Raw genomic sequence first — 4,760 nt, 5'->3', positions numbered from 1 at the left:
AGCCTTGGCTTTCCTGGTTTGCTTCCTGCAGGACCGGACCATTGCAGAATATTCCTCCTTGGAGGTGAATCCCATCCTCCATCCTTTGTAGGCCTTTCTTTTTAGCCTCAGGAGGTCTGGTAGATCCCTGGAGAGCCAGGGGGGCTGCTGTGCCCTCTTGCTGCCTTTCCTTTGAGATGAACTAGAATTAGCTTGTGCATTGACGATGGCTCCCTTGAGGAACAATCACTCATCCTGAACTCCCCTCCCCCTGGGGTCATGGTCCCTTAGGGCCTCCTGATATTGTCAAAGTCAGCTTTCCTGAAGTCAAGGACTTCAGTGTTGCTGACTGACTTGCCAGCTTTATAGCAGATGGTGAAGGTGATCAGCTCTTGGTCACTATCACCCAGCTTCCCATCTATCACTAGGTCGCCGATTAATTCATCTCCAGTAGCCAGCACCAGGTCGAGCAGCGCTTTACTTGTTGTTGGCCCGTAGACTTCTTGAGTCAGGTAGAGGTCATCTGCGCACGATAGGAAGCCAGCAGGAAGTTAGCACTTGCCCATCCGCGGCATGCTGCTGATAGCCAGGCTGGGTCTGAGTCTGTCTACCCTAGGGGACTCGCAGGCAGGGCCTTGGGCCCTCTCACGCACCCTCCTGCGTGAACTCCATTCTAACTCATGCACTGGCAGACAAGCACGCCTGTTTGCACAGCCTGTTTATGTGGTTCCGGTTGTGTGGCTCCCTGGGGGGCTGGGCAAAGTAGGTGCCTGGGTGGGGCAAGACCCAGCCTGGCTCCAACTCATCCTCCTCCTCCTGCTCTCTAAGGGTTAACCCCCTCCCACCACGGGCCCCACTTACCTCTGGCTGTGCTGGGGGTTGGCAGGGGGCTCCGCAGCTGTTGGAGGCTCTCTGGGGGGCTTTGGGGGAGTGGGGGCACAGCAGGTTTTCACCTGCATGTCTCTCACCACTGCTGGAGCCTAACTGAGGCTTTTTTGCTGTTGGCAGGCCCTTTTAAACTATGCACATGTGCAGTGGGCCCGCTGCCAGGGAAGCTGCTCTCAGGCTGGGGGGGACCTGCCCCACTGGAGAGGGACTAGAAAGTACCCTTCCCCCACCCACCCACCTCTAGGCTGGCGGGATGCTTAGAAGCCATAATAGGGATAGCAACTACAGAAACATGTGTCTCAGACAACAAGCAAGGAGCACAGATCCACACAGGAGACTATATTTTGGTGTGCATCACTCCCACAATGCACCGCACAAAGCAGCTGACTGTGGGCTTCCACCACACTGATTGTATAAGAGTGAATTTACCTTGCATATAATGAATTTTTGGTATAAAAAGGGTCATGGCATAAGAGTGAATTCACACAGACGGAACCCGCATAAAATGAGGGAAACCTGTACATGACTTGCATGGCTTTATTAAGCCCTTAAATAGTCACTTGTTTAACTGCTGGAGTTACCTGGCCCTTAGTGATGTTATCTTTTCCAAGCACCAGAGTATATAGAAAGAAAATTTGATGAAGGGCATTTCATTCCCCTATTGGACAAAAAGAGGGTTTCAACTCTGAACAGGCCCAGCCAGAGACATAAAATCATGTTCTTGATTTCTTCCTGCACCCTGACAGCCTGGACTATGTGGTGATGTGTGATGGACAACTCTGCCTGGACTTGCCTGGGCAGTCTCGCTTTTGGAGCAGGAACCAGCAACAGTCTGTAGAGGCACTGGATCTAGCCTACAGTGCTGAAGGGTTTGCCTGTGCCTATGCTGGGGCTGGGTAGTGAGGAGCTGTGCTGAGGCCAGGAAGCTTCCAGATGTGCCCACATTGTTGCCACTTCTTGCTCTTCATCCAGCTCTGGTCCAGTGCAGGCTGGGTGGCTTCTGTAGCATGGCAGCTTGTGCCTATGGCAGCCAGGCAGGTGGGAGCTGCATCTGCACTGCCACCACTTCTCTCACCTCCCTACTCCCTGGCTGCAGCACAGGTGCAACTTCTAACTAGTAGGGGAATGCACTGGGGTTAGGCAGCTTCCAGCTGTGGCCATGCTGTAACCAGGAGTAGGAGGGGTTTGGAAGAAATGGTGGCAGTGTGGGTAGTTTGCAGATACCTAGTACCTGTGCAGATCTCTACAGGTTGTAAGCTGTGCCCACACTGCAGCTGGGGAGTGTGGGGCTGGAAGAAGTGTGATGGGAAAGCAACCCCACTGCTGATGTGCTGAGAGAGCCACTTGGCCCTCCTTGGACCGGAGCTGGGTTGTTACAGCCTGTGGCTTGCAAAATGTTGCTGGTGCTTGTTTTAGAGGGCTCTCCTTCAGGAAGTTAAAACTGCATTATAGTTAATACAGTCTGAAGCTTTTTTAAACTGTTCTCTGGATATTGCTGCTGGTGCAAAGGTAGAAGAACAGTGTGCATCCTACCAGCTTTTCCTGTCTAAACACATGTATATCCTTGGATCCACTTACCTCCTGTAATAGGGATTGAAGGGGAGATATGAGAATCCTGTGCAGCACTATATGGGGGAACAGCTGTGCAATGGGACACTCCTCTTAGGGATCCAAGCCACTCTATCAAGCTTCATGCTTGTGAAGTTATTTTCTAACTTACAGGCCTTACAAATAGGGAAAGCACAAGACAGGACTTAGACGATGATAAAAATCCAAGAAAATGACATTCCTGCCTCAAACTTAAGTGTGTGAGTAACTTTGACTCTATTTTGCCTCTTGTTGTCTCCTAGCCAGGGAGGGAGCTCTGGCTTCTCTCTCTTCCTTGCTTCCTATCTATGGGGGCCCTGACAGCTCCTGGTCACTGGTGGAGGAAGGGTGGGCATTCTGCTTACAGTTTCTTTGCTGGAAGGGTGTCTGCCTTTGGTTGCTGCTCACAAGCTCCTTTGGTCAAGGAGCAGTAATCAGAGCACAGTGTAGTCATAGGTGTGAGTCAGTAGTGCTGGGAAAGTTGGGCAATTGTGCTGTTGGTTATGTCTGTATGGCTTGATCTGACAATACAGATCCTATCTAGCATAGAACTAAGCAGAGGGTTTTACCTTGGAGAGTTCTAAATGTGGAGAAGTAAGCTTCTTGGCTGGATCAGAGCAGGAAGCATTTCATAATAGGGCTTCCCAGCCAGTGGAGGTTAAGGGGCCTGTAGAATTCAATAAGGGTATTTCTATACCTTCCTAGTTTCATAGTTTCTAGGGTTGGAAAGGACCTGCACATATCATCAAGTCCGACCACCTGGCCTGAGTAGGAATGAGTATGATAATACTCCACCCAGATATCTATCCAACCTCCTCTTGAAGACTGCCAAAGTAGGGGAGAGCACCACCTCCCTTGGGAGCTCATTCCAGAGCCTGGCAGCCCTAACCATAAAGTAGTCCCTTGCATGGCTGGGAAAGGATGATTCCCAGCATGGCTTACTCAGCCATTTTCACCACCATGTGTCCAGCCTAGAGATGTATCCACGGAGCCTCCTGTAGACATTCTAAGATCTCTATCTGGTGTGCATGAGTGCAGTCACTGTTAATGCCTCTAGAGCAGCTTCACAGCAGCATTGCTAGGTTTGATACTTGCACATGGATGCAAACAGGCAGGAGTGTTTCTTCAGATTTTCTGCTCAGTTGGACATCTGAGTAAGAGAGGTTTCTTAAATCATGACATCTATGCTGAAATGAAGCTCTTCACATATCCAGCCATTGTCGTTCCACCTGTGCTGTCTGGCTTGGAAACTTGGACCTCATACAGAAGACATCTAAAGAGCTTGGAAAAGTACCACCAACAGTGCCTTCACAAGATCCTTTGGATTAGCGGGGAGGATAGATGCACAAACATCAGCATCTTGGCTAAAGCAAATTTCAACAGCATTGAGGCCATGATCATGCAAAACCAAATTTCCTGGCAGGTCATGTTGTTTGCATACCTGAGTCCTGCCTTCCAAAGAGAATCTTTTAATCACAACTGAAAGAAGGTCGGTGAACTAGTGGAGTGCAAAGAAAGCACTTCAAAGACACCCTGAAGGCAAACATGAAGAGGTGTCACATCAACTACTGAACTCCAACTAGATTCGAGCATCAAGGACAATAAAAAGTCCTTTTTCAGATATGTGGGGAGCTAGAGGAAAAGCAAGGGCAACATTGGACTCCTGCTGAACCAGATGGGACAACTGACAACTGATGCCCAGGAAAAATCCCACCGATTAAATGGGTACTTTGCAATGGTCTTTAATCAGTCCCATGGGACGCCCATGCCCGCTACGGGACAGGGAGGTCCAGGTGAGGGGGATCCCCTGCCGACCTTGTGAAGGAACACCTTGACATGCTGAATAACTTCAAGTCAGACAGCCCTGACAATCTACACACCAGGGTACTCAAGGAGCTGGCAAGCATAACACAGCCTCTGGCATGGATCTTTGAAAACTCCTGGCACTCTGGTGTAGTGCCCGAAGACTGGAAGAAGGCCAATGTGGTGCCTATCTTCAAGAAAGGGAGGAAAGGGGATCCGGCTAACTATAGGCTCATCAATCTGAGTTCTATTCTGGGGAAGATCTTAGAAAAGTTTATTAAAGAGGCCATCCTTAATGGACGGGCCGATGCAACATCCTAAGGGATAGCCAGCACGGGTTTGTTGTGGGTAGGTCTTGCTTAACCAATCTCATTTCCTTCTATGACCAGGTGACCTATCACCTGGACAAGGGAGAAGAGATTGATGTTATATATCTTGACTTCAAAAAAGCCTTCGATCTGGTATCCCATGATCACTTCTTGGTGAAACTGGCCAGTTGTGGC

At 49.7% G+C, this 4,760-nt stretch overlaps 1 long non-coding RNA gene across 1 annotated transcript in view; it reads right to left on the bottom strand.

Moving 5' to 3' along the window:
- The window catches only part of LOC109319222, a 13,940-nt gene extending 9,824 nt beyond the window's left edge, over positions 1 to 4,116 (bottom strand). The window contains exons 1-2 of the long non-coding RNA XR_002103418.1: positions 4,021 to 4,116; positions 1,643 to 1,650 (exon numbers count right to left, since the gene is read on the bottom strand). This is a non-coding gene — a long non-coding RNA (uncharacterized LOC109319222). The remainder of the gene's footprint in view (positions 1 to 1,642; positions 1,651 to 4,020) is intronic.
- Between the last annotated feature and the right edge of the window lie 644 nt (positions 4,117 to 4,760).

The sequence above is a fragment of the Crocodylus porosus genome, unplaced genomic scaffold, assembly GCF_001723895.1.
Source record: "Crocodylus porosus isolate Cpor-Errol unplaced genomic scaffold, CroPor_comp1, whole genome shotgun sequence".
Classification (NCBI taxonomy): Eukaryota; Metazoa; Chordata; order Crocodylia; family Crocodylidae; genus Crocodylus; species Crocodylus porosus.
Note: the sequence above shows the minus strand (reverse complement) of the source record. Positions and strands in the feature narration are given on the sequence as shown.